Source organism: Vespa mandarinia, chromosome 1, assembly GCF_050613455.1.
Source record: "Vespa mandarinia isolate Hongniang chromosome 1, ASM5061345v1, whole genome shotgun sequence".
NCBI lineage: Eukaryota > Metazoa > Arthropoda > Insecta > Hymenoptera > Vespidae > Vespa > Vespa mandarinia.
The window spans coordinates 6,715,001-6,741,752 of NC_140810.1; the positions used below are offsets into that span (position 1 = coordinate 6,715,001).

Sequence of the window (26,752 nt, forward strand, 5' to 3'; positions counted from 1 at the left end):
AATCATTATCAAAAAGTTAAGGAGTACAAAGAGTTAACTAAGAGTAAGTAATTCGACTTTCGCTAGTTTGTATCTTTCAGTTATAATTACGAAAAATATTCTACAATATTAATTAAGAAAAAATGTATTTGATCATTATTTTAACTATGTTTTCTATCTGACATCGAAGATTAAGGAATAAAATTTCTCAACAATTTTAATAACTATCTCTTACTGTTGATAAATATTCACAGTAGCATGTGCAATACGAATTTTATCGTCTGAAACAAAGTCAAATAATTTTCGTGTAGTAAATAAAACAGAAAAGAACGTATGTGTTTGTTCATTTATTATATCGTACGATGGAAAATTTCGTTGCAACGAGGAATGACTCAATAATGAGAGGATGCACGCATTTCTTCCATTTTATTTCCCTACCTTCTATTTTCTCGTTTAGTCCGCTTTTATGTACGCTACTTCGATTCCATGTTGAAAATCAATGAAATTCCACGCTTCTATAAATACGAAATAAAAATGAAAAACGAACATAAAGTAAACAAACGAGTATTATGACTTTTTTAATCTGAAATTCTATGGATAGATTGAGTTTCATAGATTTATAAATATAATAAGTATTTATATATATATATATATATAAATATATATATATATACTTATATATATATATATATATATATATATATATATATATAAGTAACGAATTTATTATAATAAAATACTTAAAATATTACAATATTTTATTTTAATACATATCGTAATTATTTTTACTTCTATATTCATTTATAGTAAATATAACTTATATATATATATGTTAAATATATTATACATAAACATCTGTTAAGTACTTATAGCGACTCTTATTTATGTGAATCAATTAAATATTATATTTTAAAATTATGAAATGATTTAATATTCGTGTAATGATCTATTATTCAGATCAAACTAATTTAAATTCGATTCATTTTCTTTTTTTATTTTCTCGAAAAGAATTAATTATTGTATTATGTATATTGTAATTATTGTATATATAATACAAGCACTATATACGAACGTTGTATGGCCATTACATCGGAACTATCGGACCACTGTTTGTACGGCAAAGAGAATAATTTTTTAATAAATATCCGTTCTATCTCCTCAGAGAAGTCTTCTATGATTCTATATTATACAATTACAGCAACGATCCAATTACATTGACGTTAAACAAATCATTTGTTCATCTGTGTCGTTTCGAAAAGACGTACGAAATAACAATGTGGTTATAACAATGTGGTAATTATCACCAACTCAAAAGAGGTTAATTATCGATCGTCGATTGAACGACATATACTATTCATATCATCTTCTATCTAACGTATCTTATATATATTTATTAATTTATTTTTATATAATAATTAACAATTATAAACAAAATTAAATTATTTTAATTCTTTAATAGAAATTTATAGAAAAAAATTTATCAAATTTTGACTAAAAATTTGTTCTTAAATATTATTAAAATATAATATCGCGAATTTATTGCCATTTACCATCGCGATACGAAAAGTAACAATCAATTTTGATTGAATGTAATGAACTTGCAAAATTATTCTCGTAATTAAGTTAAATACGCAACCTGATTTCATCCATTTTAATTTCCCATTTTACCAACCCCAGTTATTATCTTTTATCTTGTTTCTTTTCTGTAAAAAGAAAACCCGCTATAATTAATACGAGACTTAAGAACGTGGTTGATTATTTTCTTTTCTGTTTTAGTAATCGAACAATGATAAGAAGAAATAATCGCTAAATAAATTAACAGCGAATAACAAACTTGCGGTAAAGTATTACGGAAACTAGAAAGCCGATATTTGTTATTCGGAGTACGGATAGCATAATTGTAACAGTACATTTTAATGAGCGGTTTCGCTAAGAGAACATAATGTTGAAAGTTTCAAGACGCGAGGATTGTTTTATCACAGACTCCTAATATCGTGAACATACAGACACACACATATACATAGATACATACATACATATATACATGGGTTTCCATAAGAGAGAACACAATCCGGGAAATACTTTATTTTATATGAGAAAGACGATTCAATCTGGAATTATGATTCTATCGTCTAGAATTGTTCAAATGAAAAAATTGTTTGAACGAGTATTGATCTGATCATAAAACATATACACTTATGCATTTAAATAAATGGTCAAAAGAAAAATTTATAGTCATAGCTTTGGATAATTACAATAATCAAGTTGACTCTTGTAGTTCAGATTGTGTTAAAATTTCATTAAAAATTAAAATAGACAGAGAGAGAGAGAGAGAGAGAGAGAGGGAGAAAAAAGAGAATAAAAATACATAAAACAAAGAAAATACATTTCATATCTTGTGATAATAATAAATAATGAGTACTATTATAAAAATTAAATGAATCAGAAATCATCAGATATTTTACTGCGTGCTTCAAGTCGTTTACTCTACATACAGGTACCGTTACGAACAAGGAAAACTACTTGGAATTAATTAACTGTCGGGGAGAAGTTTACTGAAGTATTCTCTGGTTACTGTATACATGTATATACACATTTATACATATACATACATATACCCATCCTTGTGTCTTGCATATGCATACGTGAACATGCAGTAGGCGTGACCAAAATCATAAGCATAATTTCTTTACCGAACTAGTTCATAAAGATCATTAGTCATTACTTTCAGTATGTCGATGTATTATGAAGAACCAGTGCATAATTTTATTCCTTTTAACAAGATATATCATCGATCGTTCGCACGTTTATGAGTCACCGACTAACGCGTATAACCAGACAAACATTTTCTAATCCTTTTTTGTCATCATTTGGCTATATAGTTCACAAAAATAGCTATAAAATATTTAAAGCTACATGAATTTAGCTTGTAAAACTTTTCGTGGTATTTGAAAGCTTGAGTTCGATAATTTAAACGAGAAATTTATCAATCGATCGTTCAAGGTTATTAGGTCGATAAAAAACTTTACAAATATTCTGCTATATTATAGTTCATAGCTAAGCTTTATATGATCGCTGCAAATGTTGGTCATCATAGAAATTCTAACATTTTGGAAAATTTTTTCTTGGATTATTCATACGAAGAATATGGGATTATTTGTAATGTGTATAATGGTAAGTACGTATGTATATTCATATATGTACATACACGTCCATTTTAGTGAGAGAGAAATAATACAAAACTATAGAAACGTAAGAGAAACAATTCCCAAGCGTTCCCGATTCGTAATTAAGAACAGCATTAACCTTGTTCCGCAAATTTACAGCAATGAAAATAACTTCTCTTACAATGATATCTTACTCGAAACAGCTTGAGCTTCCAAGACAAGTGCTTTTAATTAAAAACAATACCAACTGACTTTGTCCACGTCGAAAGTATCATAAACAATAACCAATGTCAATTCCTGTGATTAGTTTAACAGGTGAATTGTATTATTAATTTTTACGTATACTATTATATGCTATTTAATTCACTATTAATAGATTCTTATAATAATAATTAATTTTTGTAGTAATATCTTGTAATAAATAGATTAATTTTATTGAAGGTTACCAAATATCCTATATAAAGGTCGAACAAAAGTGGACTCGATCAGTTGCAGAAACAACTGCAATTACGTTACTGATTCGTTCCAGAAATGATCACTTTAATTGATTTCTCTGTCCACCTTTTCTTTCCCCCTTTCTTCTTTTTCCTCCTGCCTCTTATTGCTCTTTTTCTAGCAGCGTGTAACACTATAGGAGGTACTATATTACCAATAATGTATAATCGATGTATCGATTTGTGTACACGCTGACAACCCGTCACTGAAAGGTCTGTTTCCGAGTTTGACAAATTATCAATAGTGCATTGTTGCTTGAATGAAACTAGGATATTTTTAATATTATAAAATTTGTGTAGAATGAATTCGTAACTGTACGTAATTGTTATACTTCATAATTCTTCACAAATTAAATTATTTATATTCTTTATATATTTTATTATATTATAAAATAATATTCTTATTATCATATTTATTATATATCTATGTATTATCACATTTATTTCTATTTATTTTTACTTATTGATTTGCAAATGTACTTACCTTCAAAATTTTACATAATTATTAATATTAAATATATAATATGAAGAAAGATAAAGTTTTATATTTAAAAAAATATAAAATAAAAGAAAAATGAATGAAACTGAAAGAATACAATACGACTAACTCATACATTCGTACAAAATCAAAATATACGATTATTACAGTATTGATTGAAACAGAAAAAAGCTCGTGATATATCGAACATTCGATAATTCGAACATATTTTTCGAAAAACCCACGCGAATTATTAAGTTCACTCGTCGGACATTTTTCATCTCCTGGAGTGCTAACCCTCATCTAAGTGTGAATTACTTTTTATCGACGAACACTATGAGCCATGAAAATAGTTTATTTCCCATAGTTAGACATCTCTTTGTATATATAGTCGTTCGATTGCATTCATCATTAATTTTATCATTTCGATGAACAAGTTCATGTAATTACAACGAGAAACGTATTGAAATGAAAAAGATAAACGATTTAAAGAAATAAAAAAACAGAAGGCGAGAAAAAACTAAGTTTTGTTCCTTTACCTCTCTTTCTCTCTCTCTCTTTCTTTCTCTTTCTCTTTTTTACTCTTTCTCTCCGAAAATCATATTATATTTATATTAAAATAAAGAGAGGATATTTGTTTTCTCGAAAGATATCTAATCGTTGCTTGGAAGAAACTATTGGACGAGAAATGATAATGATTTAATAATTGTGGAAACGAAAATTTCTTAATACGCACAATGAATCTATAAATGAGTTGTTTTAAGTGACAATGAATGCGTATATTTATCATACAATCCATTTAATTTGATTATAGAAAACTATTTTTTTCTGCTATAAAGAATAAAAATTTGATGGTTTTAATAAACCAGATAAATGAACGAGACCCTTTTATTGCGTATTAATTTTCAATTACTATTCATCTTTCTTTATTAATTTAAGTTTAATCTAAGAATTTCTATATTCAGAAAAATTACAGTCTTCATTTTTAGACATTAACAATACATGAAATAATTATATATACCTATATAATATATTTTTCATGAAATAATTTTTGATTAGATTATGTCATTTAATTATTTTATCATCACATTATAAAAATGTAAATTGAAGTTTTTTCAACAAATAATAAGATTATATTGTAAATATACATACGTTATAATAGGGGATTTAAATATTTGCACAGAAGAAATATGTAAATACATTCCTAGTGTACGAATATTTAAGTATTCCATTGTATATACTCTGTATATATATATACAACACATATACAACAAGAACTCAAATAAAAAGAAAGATACTTGTGCGTTCTCTTCGTTATCAACGATGACCCGGTTAAAAGCACAATAGCATTTATGTAGGTTTTCCTAACTAGAACTTTTTCAACACTTTTGAAATCTGTCAAGACATAGGAGCAACGTTAGTTTTGTATGAACTAATATCGTTATTGCTCTGTCGTGTAAATTTAAACGGAAATTTACAGAGATGAATATAACAGGGAAGAATAAGTTACTCAGAGAACATATGTCACGTATAACCTGCGGCACATTTTCGAATACTTGAAAGCTTGACAGCCATCACGTTTCAGTCCAGTCTAAATATTTTCTCTATATCTTACCATCGACCTTTATTGTCTCTTTGTATGTCGCTTCTATCTAGTTAGAGTATGACATAGGTTAGTTTAGAATATCAAGAATTGTAACTTGTATTACCGAGTATTTGTACATCAAATTATTCGATGTAATATTATATTTTCAAATAATTACTCATAACATTACATTAAATAACAGTACATTAAGGATTAATAAATTAGCAGAAATTAATAATAAAAATAAATATAATATACTCAAAATTATAAGATAAATATCAGAAAAGCAAATGAAAATTTATTTAATATATGCATATTTAACGTTGATTAAGGAAATAAATTCTAATACTATATTCACAGTTGAGATATTAAACGTGAGATATCAATAAGACTGAAATCGAACAAATCTAGAAAGTAAAATAAAAAGAGTGAATACAAAGAATGGATAACGTCGCATTCTGTGTGGCCAAACTGGATTCATAGCTAATACACACGGACACACATAGAAGTATGAAGGAACGTACAATACAAAGAAGGATCGAATGCTTTGAATTCGCTTTTCGTTTCGATTCTCTACGATTGTTCCGCTACCACGGAGATATTTGCTTTTAAAGTGCAATCGATTCGATCGCCTGTGATGTTCATTCACGTATCACATGTAACTGAGCTATTTTAGCGTATATTTTTTTCTGAAAAAATCGAAAACAATCGTAAAATTCATTTTTTTATCACTTTTAAATTCGAACATATACAAACAAATGAAAGATCGATTGATCTATCTCTGTATACCGCGATCTATGTTCGACGTTTGAATTTTCAAGAATTTATATAGGTCACTACTCCTATCTGTTCTAAGAATAAACACATTGCAAATCAAAGCGAGCGCGTTATTTCCCGATCGGTAAATTAAATTGCATGAGCTTAAAATGTAATCTCGTTGGACTTTTGACATGATTGTAAATGTTCTATATAAATTTATAATAATATAGAAATGGTATTGAGTTTTATTATAAATTAATTTAATTTTGTATATTATTTGTTATTTCTTTTTTTTTTTCAAAATAAAAACTGCAAATTTTTTTCACAATTCCCGAAGTAAATTATAAAAAATATTGTATAATTACAACAAAGTAAACTTTCTGACATTCTACAATGACGTCAAAATTTAATATCGTTAAGCGAGTTATCCGATTACAAAGAGGATAGCAATAATCAATTAGCTAAGAAAGATCACGTAAATAAAGCGATACAGTTTCATTGTCATTTACAAAGAAATAAGAAGAAGTTTTTAAGAAGAGGTATAATTTAATTAAACTTTCTTATAGCTTGTCAATAGATAATCAATAGATACTGTCGTTTGAACAGAAAATCGATAGAAGGATGCTTGGTAAAAGATAACGTTATTAATACTCAAATATCTTTTTTACCTCTTATTTGGTTCTTTTAAAATAAACAAGCTTAAAATCCTGACGGTAAGTTTTCGTTATCGGCTATAAGTAAAAAAAGAAACGAATCGATTGTAACCTATCGAACAAGAAGTTAGAAAATTCAAATTTCTTGATTAATAAAGGAAAAAATAACTTTTAATCCATTAAAATTGAAAAAGATTTCGTTGCTTGATTAATAATTTTTATGAGGCGAAAAAAAAGAAAAATTAATAAAATATCGAATTTGAAAATATCACTTTGAAAATATTTTTGTTCCATTATGACTGAGAAATTCTATTAAAATTGATGAAGAAGGCTATGAAAAAAAATCAATTTGATCTTTAGCAAGATCACAGATGCTGGAACATATTTCAAATATGCAAGGGCGTTACGAATACCTGGATGTTTTCCCATGTTGTGAGAAAACAGCGAAGTGTGTAATTCATTACATGAAGGCAGCATCGTCGACAACGAGACACTCGCATCAAGCTTCGAGCTTCGAGAAAGACCGCGATTCGTGGGCGTGTCGCTACAAACATTATTTTCTCGATGACGTGAAAATAGGTTTACCTCATCGTTTAAATTCGATTCTGTATATATATAGATACTTATTAGGAAAATAAATCAATCAAGATTTATTCATTAATGAGTTTTTATTCGCAAATGAGTTCTTATCATTATTATTATTTTTTTTTTTAATTTATATAATTTTCTTTTTTTCCACTTTCATCAGTGTACGTACCTACGTGACTTAGTGCGAAAAAGTAAATGTACAAAGTGCGAAATTTTGCAATGCAAACCAAGCGTCGTCGTAAGAGAAAACTAAGTTAGTTTTCTCAAGTTCTAGTATTTATATATACATTTATACCATTTGTGTAAGCTAAAACATCTGTCATGCAAGGTATATAGCTCTACGTCATTAGGTTAAAATGAATAACTAATTTTCCACGTCTTAATATCTCAGGTAATAACTTTCCATTGAATAATAGTCGATGATGAATTTTCTTTTCGATTTTAATAAAAGATAAGAGATATCATTTTATCTTTCGTAAGAATGACGAAATAGATTTATTATCTAAATTCTAAGAACTCTGAATGAAATATTTTCTCATAACAGAGATTCATAGATACATGAAAAATACGATGATGTATCTTCTCAAATATTTGCAATAGTAGTACAACTGGATTTATCGTTTTTCACAGGTAATCGATAAAAAACGACAGGCGTATGCAAAGTAACGCAAGAAAGAAGAAGGAAAACCGACGATATTTTATGAATATACTTACGACGCTAGTCGCAAGGAAAAAATTGGTATGACCGGTTGCATCGATCATCATAAAATTTTTGCATATTCCGTGTGAAAATGGAACTAGTAGGATCGATGTTGTCATATTCATTTATAAAACTTGAAAAATAAATTATGGATAGATTTTTTTTTTTTTTTTTTTTTTTTTTAATTAACATAAATAGATATCTATTATATATCAAATTTATCATTAAATATAAAAAATTTATATTCAATTTTATATTCGTTTTCTTTTATTTTCAAATATTCTCTTATCTTGTTAATTAATATCCCATATTCAATAATTTGCATTCGTCGTTTCTTGAAAATTTATACGCTAGACTTGCCTTCTAATTCAGATACAATTCGCATTATTATTAAATAATTTACATCTTCTTTATAATTCACTGCGAACTAACGACGAAACTCACAATACGAGCTTTCATCATATATACGAAGAAGAAGAATAAGAAGCGTATATAAAAGGGATAAAGAGTACCGTCGTTGGTGCAGCTGAATAAGATAACAACGTCTAAAATAACATGGTCGCGAGTTTCTATACTACAAGAGTTTCATTTTCGTTTCCCCTTTAAGTAGTTCAAGAACAAAACAAAATTCTTTTCGAATTAGTAATGTAAAGAAGTGTAAGAAAAGAAAAAGAAAAGAAACACGAAAAATTGAACGTCCAATACTTTTTAAAGCTCGATTTAGAAATTAACAAATAAATTTACCAAAATATCGATTCTCTTGCATCTTTTATGGACCAGATACGAGGAAAGCTTCGTTCTAATTCGACTAACTAGATTCCGAAGAACATACATAAAGCTTTCGCACGCATTCACACAAGTAAGTACGTATATACGTAAAATGTTGAAATTCGTCAAAAATATCTTGCAAACGTCTCATCGGCCAATCCGAGGTTTGTATGAACTCTGGACGAGCTCGTAAAATCTCAAGATAAATATAACTTTTCAACCTGGAACTTAACGGGATCTAACGAGCCGTTCAAATCCTATTGCGTTTCGTAACTCATTTATCCCTATATTTATTTTCATCGTAAATCCTACGAATTCATTATCGAACGTCGTAAAGTAACGTTTTAAATGTCGCCTTTTTACTTTATCTGTCTATCTTTCTTTCTCTTTCTATTTCTCTCTCTCTCTCTCTTTTTCTTGCTCTTTTTCTCTCACAGCCATCATCGATAATTAATTTTAGACGTACAAAGCTAAACTCAACGTTATCGAGGTCGTTTATATTTTATACCAATAACACGACTTACGAAATGTTTGCCGTGGTATGATATCCAACTTGCATATTAATATTAGAGTTGCCAGGTGCTTTTCACCCTATCGAACTCATTTACGTTTAATGAGATTCGTCTGGTCTTTTTATAACACTCTCCATCTCTTTTTACCCAAGTCCCGATCGTTAAGTTTTAAAACTGCGGGTGACCGCCTAATTTCATTTTATTATATCTATAAATCTTTATGAAATGATATTGAACGAGTTTGTGTAAAGCGAAATGATTATCGTATTTGCTATCTTGTAAGAAAGTTATTTAGAAATTCAAATTATTTCTATTTGCTTGTTAAATTGCTGATGTCGTTTCCAGTGAAGGAGGGATTTATCTTTCAAATTGTCTATATGAAGGTAATTGCATTAGATAAGGATAATAAATTAGAAAAGACTTGATTATTTACCCTTTTCTTCGTTCGACTATTATCTCGATTACGTTCGTTTTCTTTTTATATACGTTAGTGATGAAGATTGAAAAATAGCCTTGAAACGAGCCGTTTGATGAAAGAATATTAAGAAATTCTCTATGTTAAGAATAAGCACAAAATGATAAATGAAAAATGAATTTAAAAAAGGAAGAAAAAAAAAAAAGAAAAGAAAATTCGAGAGATCGTAGTGACATCGTAACTTCAACAGTAATTCGTTTCTCACAATAGATAAATACAAGATAATATATGTTGTGCCACTTGTGCAATCTTTCGCTTTAATCTCTTCCTCCTATTTCTTTCTTTTTCGTTATAAACGATAAAGACGGTGCTTTTCGTTCACCAAAGAAACGAAGTGTGCTAAATTCTTAAAAGATTAAACCGGACGAGATGCTCAACGTAAATTGTATAGTGTAAGAAGAACGTAAAGACTACCATGAAAATGACTCGTAAAACGGAAAGCAAAAATTCGTTTCTCCTCTTCACACGAAGCATCATGATTTATGATATTCAAAAATCTTTTCAACGCGCAACTGTTGCCACGAACGAGCCAAATATTCTCCAGCTAGAAATAAGCCAATCAATTAAATGATATTCACTCTTGAATAAAACACGAATCAAAGGTATTATCATATCCGAGGTTGATTTAATAGACACGACGATTATACTCACGAATAATCCTTCGCATTCGACTTCTTTAACTTAACTGTCGATTGTGCAACTCAAGAAAATATATGTAGTAAGAAATATAAACGCGTACATTAAGAAATGTTTAATTATTTGTTCGCGATCGTATTTAAACAATCATAAAAATTATAAATTAACTCATGATAATTTAACTTCGAAATTGAGCTTTGTTGTAATTTTTACGTCATTTTTAACATTTAATTATTTTTTTTTTTGATCGATGCAACGAAGATATACTTATCGATCTTTCTAGAATTCTACTTAAAGAGTCTATTAAAGAATTCTAGAAAATAATTAAAAGATAATCCCAAACAAATTTTCTCCATTATGAACGACGAAAGAGATTTGATCTCTCTCTCTCTCTCTCTCCTCTCTCTCTCTCTCTCCTCTCTCTCTCTCCCTCCTCTCTCTCTCATTACCTCTGATTGCGATTACGAAATTTGAAACTTTTCCTTCGAGATGGATTCAATTCGAGCAAGTTCGCAAATACGTATGGTGCATCCACGATAACCTCCGTGTATATACATTTCAACGTGATCGCGATGTAAATCAGGAGAGTGTTATTTAAATGAAAGTCACACGTGGTTGGTCACGGTATTGCAAGCACGTACGACATACATAAATATAAAACTATCATATATACACATACGTATGTATGTCATAATTAACGATAAAAATGTGAACGTTTTGTGTGACGTCCATCCATCAAGTTCGTTCAAGTTCGCAAATTTGATTTTGGTTTGATGAGCTAGCGTTTGACAAAAGAGAGAAATATCCTATCGTATTAATTAAAAACGCGAAAGTCTTTACTAAATGTTTTGCGATATTGGCTAAACGTTACTCATTCATTAAAAGAGAACAACGCATTCGTTATTTTGCAACATGTCAAATTTATATGTGGACAATAAAGTATGTGAAAAATGAAGAAGTTTATACGATAGAATGAATCTTATAAAAAGAAAATAATAAAAACTTTGTAGCAACGTTAAAATAAATTCAAACGAAACGAAATCGTTTAATGAACGAATGTCAGAAATATTCGTATATTCGACAGTAGAATAAATTCGTTTGGAAAGAACAAAATTGTTTAAGTTTATTATATCGATTTAGAAAAATATTGCAATTTAAAAAAAAATTTAAAAAGATAAATAATTAAATTTAAACAATATCTATAAAAGTTTTTAAAATTCGAATTTTAAGAAAATAGCCATTGGTTGTAATGACGATGAATTAAATATTATAGAAGGTCCAAAGATTCGATTAATAAAATATATGCAAATATTTAATTGTTTTTGTTTATCGTAAAAACAAATTTTTAGATTTAATTTTGAAAAATGTTAAAATGTTGTCTGTGTATATAGATATATTTTTCGAATGATTTTTTTTTTTTCAATTTTCACAACAATGGAGCAAAATGATTATTTATAATAAAATTAGTCAAACGTTTGATTTGCCATTGAAAAAAACTTTTATGCGTTAAAATGTTCACTAATGATCGTTTCGGTTGCGATGGAAACGTAGTCGATATTTATCTGTATATCTCCGTGTACATACATATGTGCGAGCGTGCACGCGAAAAGACACGAAAAAGAGAAGTAAAAAGTATGTGTGTCGAGCCGGAACGCACGCACCTTTCCCGTGAAAACTTTCCTTCTGGTCGCCTTATCGTGTCTCATGTTCTTCTTGATTCAAAGAACAGAGAAATGTAAAAGGACCGTTACAGTTCAACCGAGACGTCATTAGTAAAAACTTTTAAAGGAAAAAAAATTAAAAAAAAAAAAAAAATTAAAATAGAAAAAAAAATTATTAATTTCTTCAGAAATATTGGAAAATTAGCGTATCTTTAATAATTTTTTCATGATTATCATAAGTATGCGAGTAACAATTTGTATGATCATATTTCGTCTGTGATTTTACTAACAACTTATAAAAGTCGTATTTAAAATATTAATTAAAATAAATTTTGTATCTTTTTCAATATAACATAATTTTTGTCCCTGGAAAGATTAAAACAAATCTTTAAGAAACTTCTTTCGAATTTCAACAATATATTTATTTCTTTTCACCTATGTTCTTTCAACTGCCGATTATAGCAAAGATTTGCCGAAGAAACGACTCTTAAGGGGGTAGTTTCACGTCGCAGTTTCTAGTTCGAGAAGTTTTTTAACGACAATGTCGGGGTTTTTTCTGAAGCAGGCGAGGCGTGACGATTTTACCTTTCCGACAGCTCATAAAATCAATGTTCTATCGGCATCAAAAAAAAGTAGAAAGAAGTTTCGTAGAAAAAAAGCGATAAAAATTGATTTTACTTGACAATTTAAATATGACGATCGATTATATAGATGAAATAGGTCGATTAGAACATCATCGTGTAAAAAAAGATCGATTGTAAGCTCAAAAAAAAAGTAAATAATAATTGTAGCTTACTTGTAAAAGTAAATAATAATTGTTGGTTAGTTGTAATAGATGATAAGATTTAATGAAGTCCTTGAATAAACTTTAATTAAAAATTTATAAAGTAAAGTCGTTTCTAGATAAACAATCTATTGTTGCAACTAAACGACTAACATTATCAAAAGCTTTTAAATTCGACGATTAAACTTTGATAAAATTGCAATAACTCTTTCTCCTTTTTTTATCATCCAAACGATCGACGTTATTTCTCCTTTCTCATAATAAATTCGAGTCTAACTATTATCAACGAAGAGAAAATAGAATTTAATTACACCAACTGATCGAATTCGATTTTTATATATCATAGTCAAAACGTTCGAGAGTAATCATCTCGATTCTAGCACCGAAAGTTGAATTATATTCGTTCGATGATAAAACCAGCGTTTGCGTTAGAAATATAATTTATCGAATAAATTTCGATAATTTCGAAGAGACATTTGATCGTGAGCAGTTAATAGATTTTCATTTGAAAAATTCAGACCCGATTTCGATGCTAATCGATCGATCGCATCGTAATACAAACACAAATATCAATTTTAACATAGTATAGTTGCTCTAATCGTTTCGTTGCATGTTTTGTTCGCTCATCGATCAGAATAACATAGAGACATAGATGATTCTATTATAACTTCTATTAAGGCTCCACGCACGTACGATGTAAGCAAGACAGCTCTGATGTCGAAGTCGCGAATGAATGTGTCTCGATAACGAAAAGCTTTCTCCGCTACACTAGAACGACTCACATCGTTAGACGAGTTAACGAGAAGCAAGCTAATCGTGATCGATCGCGTCGATCAGAAATAACAACGGCATGTCCATGATAAGCGTGTGACACACGTAGAACAGACGGTAAGTGCATATCGACGTAACAATGAACAACACGATTTTATCGCGACCTATTCCGCTTGTACTAATCTTGAATTATTCATTCTTCGAAATATTCATTCCAATGACTAATGAAAAATTTATTTTTTCCTTTTATATACATCGAATTTTAAAATGTTCAAATTAGTATAAAATCAATATCCTACAAATCGATTAATAACGTCAATAACCATATAATTCATGATTTTGTAGAAATTTTTAAGACAGAATATACTTATAATCTGTGAATCGAATAATAATTGGTTAAATAACATTAATGAAATGCAAATTAGAATTTATACGTAATTACGCAATCATACACATTTAATTAAGAGTTAATAAATATAAGTAATATTTGGATTAATCATTTTTTATTCTTCAGAGACATCTGACAGTTACTAATGTTCTCTGTTACTACTTGCTTGTCCGCCTTATCAGTGACAATTATCACTACGTTCCGCGTTCTTACGAATGTATGTACGTATGTACAAATGTGTGACTGTAATGGACGTGCTTCCGTTTCCTTTTAGTTATGTGGATGGCCTCTAACAAAAGAACGAACGAACATATTTAGTTATATGTACCTAAATGGAACTTCTATAATCACAAGTAGGGATCTTCTATAATCACAAGTAAATGGCATAATCAATATTATACGAATTAATCTCAATGCAATTTTTTTTCTACGCTTCTCGAATACGCAAATATTTATACAGAAATACATCTAATGGACCAATACTATATACCCTAATAACATCTCAGAGATGAGTATATATACTATATACGTATACATATGTACGAGACCATAATCTAATACTCTTTATAGTCTTATGACTGGAAACAATAGCTTGTCGTTTAATGATGAGATGAAATATCGGCAATCTCGTTAAATCGACCTTGAACATTAATCTCATAGTTATTATATGAGTAAGCACGATGTCATACGTCCTATGAATTTTTGAGGAAAGATTTCTCGAAGGATTTCGTTTCTTTAAATAGTCAGAAAAAGATCAATAAAATAAATTTTAAGGAATAATTTAAAAGAAAAAAAAAAGAATGTAAAAGTATGTTAGAAAAGAATGAAGAAGGCAAAATTCCATAAGCAACTCTTCATGAAATAAATAATTTTTTGTGTTTTTAAAGGAATAAATATTTCGTTTAAATGTAGTCGAAAAAATATAGACGAAAAAAATCGAAGAAGAAGTATTTAATAAATGATTTCATAAAATCCATGGTATTTCCGTAAGATATATGATTTTTTATTTTTCTTATATTAACAAAATCTTGAAAAGCGATATTACTTGCTTAATTTAATTAAATTTTACCGATGACATGTAAAATCAAGAGAAAGATTTAAATGGTAAAATTAATAGAATCTTTTAATGACAATTTTTTTTTTTTTGTCAATTTTTAGTCTAAAATTCAATTCTAGGATTAATATCCAAGCTTCTGCACTCATTGTCAAACTATAACTAACTTTGACGATGCCAAAGTATCGAGAAAATTGCTCCATTAATTTCCCCCTTTCTCTCACGTTTCTTGTGTTTATATATACCCATCTCTTTCCCTCACAAGAATTGAAATGGTCGATACGAAATACCAGAGGGCAACAAACTCATTAATTAACTACCCCTTTTAGAAGGAACTCATTCGTCACTACATTCATTATGAAATCTCAGTAACGTCGTCAAATATAAGAATAATTTGACATGGAAGGTTTCAAGGAAACCTTATTTAAATAATGCACTGACATTAAAGTAACGTTGTCGATAACTATGATATAATAATAAATACTGAGAAATATCGCTATACTTGGAAAAATTGAAAGGAATAAATATAGTTCGTTAAATGAACGAAAGATAATTCACGTATCGGAAACATCCAACTATTTAATAATCGTGTCGATCAACATGATCACGGAGAATATAATGACGTAACAAAAATGTAAAGAAAAGAGATAAGTATTATAGATTTGCAAAGTATATACGATGTTAAACTTTCTCGAGAGAACTGACACCTACAACGTTGTAGAGTTTGTGAATAGTTTGAGGATGAAAGAGTTATATAGTTTCATTATATAGTTTCCTTGGACTTTCAGGTGGCAAACAAAGTATGACCGAGCTATCTCACTCTATATGGCTAACAGTTTCTACTCGCTCAGTAGTTAGACTTAATGCTAATATTTGATGTTCTCTTAATCGTAATATCCGCTACGGTGCACGCACCTACTTATGAAATTTCTCAAAATCATTGCAGAAAGAAAGAAAAACCAATAAAAAAGTGGGAGTAAGAAAAGAACATTAAAGAAAGCAAAGTTAAAAGTATAAGATGTCAAAGAGAAATTTCCCTAGAGGTAGAGAAATTCAATATTCATGGACAACAATTTTATTAACTAGATTCAAAGAAGAAAAATTAATGAGGCTAAAAAAATATATAATAGTCTAAAGATTTATCGTTGGCCATGTAAAAAGCTTACGATGAAAAGAGACAAAGACAAAGTGAAAATGAGAGAGAGAGAGAGAGAGAGAGAGAGAGAGAGAGAGAGAGAGAGATAAAGCGGTAAAAGGATTTACCGGAAGTGTGTTTGTATCGGTCAAAGGGACGTTAAAGGGCGGGGGCTAAAAGCTCTTGGCGTAGCCGTTAGCGAACCTTCCTTCCTCTAGGTGACAGGATGGAAATTCGAGAGAAACGCATTAATGAAACTAATAGAGCAAGCGCGACCGTACTCCTACTTCGAAGCAAGATGAAACGTGGCGTAAAGTCGGTCAGGCTCGCGCTTCAAAGTGCCAACGCGGCTTTATTAACTGGTTGTTAATTTGACCTACGACTTGAACGGCCTTCTCTATGTGTTGGAGAATAACGGACTCGTGCCGTATGACAAAAAGCTTGACTTCTCGACGTTCGACACCGCCCTTTTCAACGTTCTCGTCGATCGACATCCATGCCCTTCGTTAAACATGAAAACCAGAAAGCTTCAATCAACAGTCGATGTTTATACGATTTCTTCGAATAAAACGTGTTTTATCAATATCCTGTTCTCCTGTCGCAATAAAATATGTTACTGTAAGATATCATATAGGAGCAATCCAAACAATTTAATATGTTTTTCAATCTTCAATTTTGGCAAATTTTTGTTTGAATTTATTAGTTAATAAATAATATGCTAAAATCTAGTTTGGTTCTTCCTCTTTACATATCGTAAGTGAAAATTTTTAGAAAAGATTTATAACAATACAATACAATACATAACAATATACATAAAAATACATGAAAAATGTTTATTTGATAAAATCAAAATGTATCAATTTAACTCATTATGGAATAAGTTGATACGTCTCTAAAACATTTTGATATGATTCTTAATAACTATTTCTATTATTCAAAATATGTTATTTCAGTTATTTTTCTTTATATTTTTCTGATTGGTATCTATAGTTTTCATTGTTTCAAATTGATAAGTTATATAAATATGACCCAGAAAAAATGTATCAACCTAGGAAGTCGTTATATGAAAACATATGGAACATATAAAAATATGGAACATATAAAAAAAGTAACAAAACATAATAAAAACATAAATTAACAAACTAATTCAGGATCTAAAGTTTTATAGCATTTCAAAATAAATATTTATTTTTTCTCCATAAGAACTAAAATAGTTAAATAACAACTGCTATTTCCAGTGTACACAAACGTATGCTCTATCATAGTAAATAGATAAATAATAAACTTGAAACATCTAATAATAAATAAGCTATATATATACAGTTTCCAAATAATTTCTATGTATCAACCTACTCCTTTTATGTTATATTTCCTCGTTTATATTATCGTTTATATTACTCTGTTATTATAAAATCGTTTATATTACTTTGTTATTATAAAATTTATTAATGAAAAGTTAAAAATATAAATTATCTGTAAATATATGAAATAAAAGACTGGTATATATTCTACTATTCCATTTTCTATATTTTATTTTTCAAACTACATTTTATACGACTATAGCTTGTTATTGCTTTTAGTTTTATATTGTTTCTTTTTGCTGAATATATTTTTAATACATTTTTATATTTACTTAAGTTTTTACATTAATTAATTATATGAAAAAAATTAAATTTTATTTTTAATTTCAAGTCACATCTTAAATTTCAATTTGCATACTTATATTTGATTTTTCTATTTCGTTTAGAATATTTTTACGTAGAATCGTAATCCTTCATATATTATTGTATCTATTATCAACCGATAGTTTATTATCGTTTAGTTTCCAATTCGTTTGACAAATCGATCATTCCCTAATATAGATATTATGCATATGCATCTCTGTATTTCATAATATAATAATCGGATCAGCGAATAAATTGAATATATATCGGGACAATGCTGTTTGTTTAACATTTATCCCGTCGATTCGAAATCTCTTACTCTCGCGAAAACTCGAATTCACTTGCAGATCATCTGATTGGTAAATTGACCGCGACGGAAACTTGAGCGCTAGACGGCTTGCCAACGAGAATTCAAAAAGTAATTAGTACCATGTTCAAGCATCAAATGCAATTGAATTAGTACATAAATAAATGAATTTTCACGATGAAAACACGTGACTTTCTCTCTTATTACATTCTAACATTCCTTTTATTTCTTTATCATTTTGGTGGAATTTTTAAAAACAATTTGTTTGGAGAAGATTCTTGTAATATTTTTCATATCAGAATAAACTGAACTTTTTGTATTTCTCCTTTCCCTTTTTCTCTTAACGAAATAATTAAATATTCTATCTACGACAAAGAATACGGGTCATAATATTAGCCATCATTCATGAATTTATAATCACTCGGCTTTAAGCTTTAAACGAAGGCAGTTTCATTTTCTTGTGCGCAGTCTTTCGCTGCCTGATCCTCATTTGCATAATTCTGACCAATTACGGTTGATGTCAAAATTCTAAAACGAGTTTAAATTACGTTTGGTCAAAGAGTTAAAGAGAAAGGTAAAAAGAAAGGGACAGAGAAAAGAAGAGAGAGAGTGAGAGAGAGAGAGAGAAAGAGAGAGAAAGAGAGAGAGAGAAATGATGGTGGCCAAACCGCTTTCGTAATTACGCGGTTCATGATACAAAACCTCTTCTAAACGTGTATCACCGAGATCGATCGGATAATGTTATATATATATATATACATATATGTACATATATACATATATATACTATATATGTTAATACTAAATCCTATATGTAGCTATTTCTCGGTAATAATCACTCTCGAAGTCGTTTTCTATAGAAATGATCACGCGTTATAACAAATTTCATCGAATTTACGTTATAGATTAGAAGTCATGCTAGAATAAATTTGATATAGTTATTTATGAATGATTTCGATAACTCATGAAATTACACGCTTCTCAATATTCGTAAATGCTAGATGAATTAATTGATTCGTTTGACCGTATCTTGGCCGACAAGATCGTTTCACAGAAAATGGTATAAGCGCCCAAGGGATTGCGAATAAAAATAAAACAAGAACGAGTAAACCAAATTACGTGTATGTATACACACTACCTAATTCCACGTAGTTCTACGAATTATCGTTACACCGAAGATCAGAGAAGGAAAATGCTGCGAGCAAAGCAGCTATATTGGTAGGAGAATAAACGGGAAAACAAGATTTCAGGCTATATATATATATATATATATATATATATATATATATATATATATGTATATATAAATATATATATATATATAAATATATATATATAAATATATATATATATAGTCTGTATGTAGTGTTTCTTTATCTCTCGTTTATATGTGTAGCATATCTCTTTCTTCTTTACCTCTGATTCTCTTTCTTTCTTTCATTTTATGTAGGTACATATACGTAGAAACTCATATATATATATAAATAGCCAGAGGGTTCTGCGAGCACCCCCAATGTCGACAGTGAAACCAACCCTAAAATTCTGACCATGTGATTAGAAGGGTGTCGTTCATCTATTTTTCCCTTGGCAATACTTACGTTAACCTTGTGCTAAAGAAAGATACAAATTGTATTTGGAAGACTATTTTCAGTTCGTAATTATTATCAGCTGCAAAGCTCTATGATTTCGGTAATTTTCTCAAATTTTTGAAATAACAATCGAACAAATTAAATTTCGTCAACCATGTATATCGAACATTATCGTTTCTATGGTAATTAATTTTCATTGTGCACAATATCTCTCTCCTGATATTATTTAAATATCAATTCGTAATACAACGATTCTATTGGAAACCAATGACGTAATATGTTTCGGTAGCGATTATGTTATTAAAGCTTTAGCGTTATATTGTTTAAAAACATATCGATTTAGTTTATCCCGTTTTACCAAACAAATTGTATTTAAATATCAAAAGGAAGGATTAATAAGAAAATTAAATAAATGTAGTTTTTTTGTTTTTACATTTGATATTAATTGCTATTGATTATATGTATATCAGACATTGTAAAATAAGTGAAAGGATAACATATTCAAAGGAATGACAAAGTAATAACAGCATAGTCTATAATAGCATAGTCTGTAACAGCATCATCTTTGCAAAGTTTAATATGATATTGTTGAGAAGAACATTTTATCTACAAACGCTCCCATAGTTAAGGAAAGATAAAAGTTCTGCAACCCTTGCGCGTTTCTTGGTCACGACCTAATGGTTGGATTCGCTTAAAAGGTAAATGCAAAAAAATGGAAAGGTAAATTCTATGAAAAGTCGACAAAGATTATTTTTTTTTGAAGAATCTATACATGATCGGATTAATCGAATAATAAACGAGAAGTTACTTAAAACCTGAACAATTAGTGAATGCATCCAAATATATGTTTATTATAAGTATGTCAATATGTTAATTATATAAACAATGATAGACTACAATCAGAGTGCTGTGAAAAGGATCGATTAAAAACTAATATAATAGAAACTTTATGTTTATTTATATTTTATTTAGTTGAATTGAATAAACAATTTAGTTGAATTATGTAAAATCGAATATTCATTGTGTAGAAATTTTTTTAAAAGCATTCATCATAATAATATTAAATTAATCTTATTTATTTATCATTCTCATGTTCTATATCTAAAGTGAAATTGTAGAATACATGTAACGTTTCATATTTTAAGAATTTTCCAATACATGGTCTCTTAGTCAGACGATTACAAAGTCACCAATACAATTTATTCATTCGTTTATGAATTATTTAGTACGATGGATTTCAATAGATTGAATCGAAACAATGCGGTTCGACCGAGATGTCGATTTAGAGATGGCAACCTGTTCAAATTTTCACGATAAAGGACAAAAACAGAAAGAAGAAACGACATTGGCGAAGACATTCGAAAGAAGCACCATCGATCATGCATGAACCATAGAGACAATGAAACAACCAAGTCCGTATGGAAACAACTCATGATTTCTTTCGATTTATTCTTTTCACCTCACCAGGTTTTGTACTGTCCCTTCTCGATCACGAAAACAGTGAGAACCACGCATAGAAAGTCAATTTTCAAACAATATCTCCATTGTTCTATGTATACGACCCTTCGTAAATTGTCATATTTTCCTTATAACTTTTGACAGTTTTATCGACAGTTTTATCGACATTTTTTGAAACTGTGACAAATGACTAATACAAATTTCGAATTCCAATAATATCTCAAATTCTACCAATACGAATGAAGTGACAAATTTTTTTGTGATCGATGTATCTATTCGATATCCTTCATAATTTTTTAACACGTTGAATATCGTGGGAATAATCGGTGACCGATAGTTAATTTCGCAGACTTTATTTTTAATACTTTTTTTTTGTAACATTTGAAAGATACTAAATGTATATTTTCTAATAAGAGTAAAGTCTAATGAAAAAAATATGATAATACATTTTCTTATATTTTTTATCTACAAAAATTTATGAAAGATATTATGTGAATATATCGATTTATGCATGGTCGAATTCGACGAATAGCCAACGTTTAAGAAAAAAAAAAAGAGAAATATATCAGAGTTGATACCGTAGGTTTGGAAAAGATTAGTAGAACTTATTAATTAATGACATGAAATAAAAGCTTCGAATCGCTCGATTTTTCTTCGTTTATATTAAAGTACCTATCACCCTTCGATATCTCTTCTCGTCACGTAAGTAATTTGGCTGCTCGTAAAAGAGGCAAATAAGAAAAGACGATGGAATGCGAAAGGGGAAAAGTTCTTTTCGAAAATAAGGGTAGAAATTAAGAGAAATCTTCAAAAAAAGATTTACGAAGACTTCTCACGGATATTATTCTCACCTTTTAAAATAGGTCACGATATACTACTATGCTTGCTTAAAACGACGACGAATACGATTACGTCGATGGTATACTTACTGGCATACTCCACCATCGTGCTACTTGTTGCTCGCAATGCTTTTACAATCGAACGAAATGAAAATGTAAATTCGTGGAACATTAGAAGAAGAAATTTTAAAAATTATCAAATAGAAATGTAGTATCTGTGTGATTCATCCTCGTCCCTGTATCCAGCTTATTTTTTATTTATTATGATTCTATTAGATTTCGAAAAAAGTCTTTCTTTTTCCTCGAGAAATATTTATATTTCAATAGAAATATGACATGCCATGTATTTTTCAATGTAATTTTATATTTATATATTTCTCCTTTAAACGAATAATACAATACTTCAACTAGTGAAACATATACCTTTGATAAAAATTTCCTTTTGTTTAAAAGCATATACAATTTTATTCGCATTAAACTCATGTGCGCAGGTACTCGACACGTACACACAAAGAAGTTGAACATTTATCGAAGAGAACGTATCGTGTCAGATAACCTTGTTCTCATTTTATAGTTTTTATTTTACATTTGGGAAAAGCGATAAGGTACACAAGTTTTGTTTTTCTTCCTCTATTTCCTTCGTCCTAAAAAATCATCGTTGAAGATGGAAGAGATTTATGACGGAAGGCAGACTGGCATTAGATAAGAAAGAGACGTTATACCGAAATATTCTTCCACGTTTGTAGGTAAATATCTTTTTCGAAATAAAAAAGAGAAAGGGTAAAGAAAAACTCGAAAAACAAAAAAATAAAAAAAAATAAAAAAATAACGAAAATGAACGGCACCTGGTGGAACCCTCTGTCGAACGATAATCATTTTCTCGACTGATACTACAAATGATAACGATAATAACAAAGCTTGCAACGCTCGTTCATGGATGAAAGAAGAAGAGAAGAAAAAAGTAAGTACGTAGTACTTATAACAATGAGACGCTAAAGAAAGAAAGAAAAATATCATTCGTACCAAGCTGGTTTCTATCTTGATTTCTTTTTTCTTTTTCTTTTTCTTTTTTACTAACGTCGTCATGTTATTATTAACGTTATATAACAAACGGCAATACTATTCTTCTTTTTATTTTTCTTTTGGACCTGTAATATTTTCGGATATCAATTCGATGATTTTTCTATCTAACAGAAAATTATCAAATTGAAAAATCGAGTGAACTAGAAAATCTCGATTATTTATCATGTAGTTCAAATCTATGACTCGGTATATTTCAGTATATATATATCTATTTAAATACATATACATAGGTTGATGTCACGCGAAAAAATCTTTATAGTTTACCTTTCAACATATTCAAATGCAGAATCGTATGCGTATGATCATACACGAGTAAAATTTATCGATCGTTTAATCCCGAGCAAGAAAATTTGATTAAAGCGAGATGAATAAGTTATTGCCTTTACCTCGATCGTGCAATATGCTGGGCAAATAATTAATGATTTAATAATTATCTAGATAATTGGTCGTTCGAGTTTCGGCATTGGCAAATGTAAATGCTACAATCAGTGAGATAACGTTACTTCTTATCAATCATATATAAATCGATTCATAAATAAGCGCCGTTTTATTGTAAGAAATTCCTTACTTACAACTGGCACTTATTTATGAATCAACCCCCCCAATATATGAAAAATGAGAGAAAAAGAGAGAAAAATTGACTACGTCGTTTCGAAAACGATGATATTTTTTTTCTTTCATCTTTAAGATAAAAGAGAAGAAAAATAAAACATCTTTACGTACGACAAGTCTAAGCTTGAACGATATGTCCCTAAGCTTCTCGAAATTGAGCTAATTTTCGAATCTTCCACATGCGAGGTTCCAATGGAGAAAGAAGTAACTAATACGTTAAAGAATCACGATTTGATGTTCGAAAGAAGATTTACGAGCACCATTTCCGGCCTATTTTCCCCCATTTCAACGAAATTCTTGACAAATACGTTGGTTCGTGAAGCGTTTCAACCTCAACGAATCCCGTTATACCGACTAAACGACGCCATCGAATTCATGATCTTCATTTCGTTAACTATACTGATACGTAGTGTCACTAATCTTAAGAAGAAAACGTTTCTTTATATATATATATATATATATATATATATATATATATATATATATATATATATATATATAAAAGAAATTCATCGTTTTGCTTGTCACTTCAAGAATTATTACAGCACATCAAGGATAATACTGAGAGAGAAAAAAGAAAGGTCTTTCGTTGAATTTGAAGGACAACAACGGCGTCGTCGACGGTTGTTCGAGACAGAAGGAAATTTTTCTCCAACCACCATTTTGTATCTTCGTCTTTCTTATTTATCAGATTCGATTCAGCCACGTGCCTCGAGGGATGATAAAGAAGAAAAAGGTGGATCTCTCTGAAGAGATTGTCTCCCCTTTTTTCCTTTCTCACTCGCTTTATTCTCTTCTAAAAGTATTTATCGTTAGTGGCTCGAAAAAATGGCTTCGAAAGACATGTTTATTTCGAAGGAGAAGATATGAAACTATGAAGGTATCTAAATATACGTATACAAACATACATTATATAAGTAATCGTGTTCGAAAAATATTAAACATTTATTTTTACTAAATACTTAAAATTCGACCACGCATTACCATTGCAGCAACGATATGAAAAATTGTCATTTTATTAATGGATACTAAATTCTAAATGAAATTAATTACATAAATAAAGGAATTGATAAAGAGATTGACCGTACGTATTCATCGGTATACATGTGTCCTGAGATATGAAAAAAATTAATTTAACTAAACTCATATCATTGTATATGTGTATAATTCTTTAGAAACTGAGTTACGTGACGATTAGACGATTTTTTTTTCTAATGAAAATATCTTTTCGGTTCTCTTTTTTTCTTCTGCAAATTTCATGTCTTATAATTTTTTCGAGTGTTAAAGAAAACGCTGGTAAAATTATATTCGATGAAATACGCTCATTAACATTTTTATCGTTGAGAAAAAATAATATTGTTTTAGCTTACCGAAGTTGTTACCTTAGAGATGATTACTTTTCGATAGCGATTTTCCAGAAAACTTAAACCGATCGTAAAAATTCCGATGGTGTATTGTAGGAATAAATTTCTTTTTAGTTCGATATTTTTAGTTACTTGAGATGTTATTTGCAAAAGAAAATCGTTTTATGCTTGGAAAATAATATGTCCTAACGATTAAATCGAAGAAACGATGAGAATTCGATAGCTTTAAGCTCGCATAAAAGATATTACAGAAAACGATAGCCCTCTCATAGAGACAATAAGTTACTCGGTTTCTTTTTTTAGATTTCTTATGTATAAATGTATTGTAGTATGGAAGGAAAAAAAAACATAATCGATATTTATACTTTGCTTATACCCTTTTTCTGTCTATGTCTCTCTCTCTCTCTCTCTCTCTCTCTCTCTCTCTCTCTTTCTCTCTCTCTTCTTTTCACTGAACCGTCTTCTTTTCGCGAATGATATATCGTTTTCGTCGAAAAAAACGAAAACTGGGTGAAAGATATTGGCTTGACGATAAATTTATCTTTCCATTTGTTTGAGTTAAGGGTAATCATTGGATTTCTTTTCTCATAACGTTCTTCGTTCTTCATTATACCTTAAAATTCATAGAAATTATTTTATATTTACTTTCGTACGTGTCATTCCTTCCGAAAATTTTATCAGTATATCCATTATAAAACGTGTGCTCGGAAGCTTTTAAAATCTTCAAGAAATATGCTAAAACGTGAGAGATCCTCAGACAACTTCACATAAGTAACATGAAGGAAGAGAGAAAAGCTTTTCTTTGACCGACGTCTACTAACTCTCGGTATCTCTATTTTTCGTTTATATATCTACTCTTCAAATCTTGAAATCTATATAAGAAGTAATACGTTTTTCACCGACGTATAGAAACACGTGTTGGGTATGGTACATACATCATTTTATTCATGCTCCCTGAGTTACGTCAATTTAATTTTATCCTTTTCAAGAAGAAGATCAAATTGGAAGGAGGTGAGAAAGAATAGATTATGCATTAGAACGTAATAAAGATAAATTCCTATTTTCAAAGTCCTATCAAAATGAAAAAAGAAAATAAAAGAAAAATAACATATAATAAAGCGTTAACTCTGCTAAAATTGAAATTTCGATACTGGTAGGAAAAGAACAAAAGCGGTACAATATATTTTATGAAGTTCGCCGTGTAATAAATAATAGTTCCATTATTATATATATTTAAAAAATGCGATAT

General features: G+C 29.2%; 1 protein-coding gene across 2 annotated transcripts in view; it reads right to left on the reverse strand.

Annotated features, from left to right (window-relative positions):
• Positions 1-26,752, reverse strand: part of LOC118446980 (somatostatin receptor type 2) — a 54,414-nt gene that overhangs the window by 12,171 nt on the left and 15,491 nt on the right. The window contains exon 1 of one of the 2 annotated variants that reach the window (XM_035878264.2): positions 7,529-7,624. The exons of the other annotated variant lie outside the window; for it this stretch is intronic. The gene's annotated coding sequence lies outside the window, so the exon portion shown is untranslated. Of the gene's footprint in view, positions 1-7,528; positions 7,625-26,752 lie in introns of those variants that run through there. 2 annotated transcript variants of the gene reach the window in all.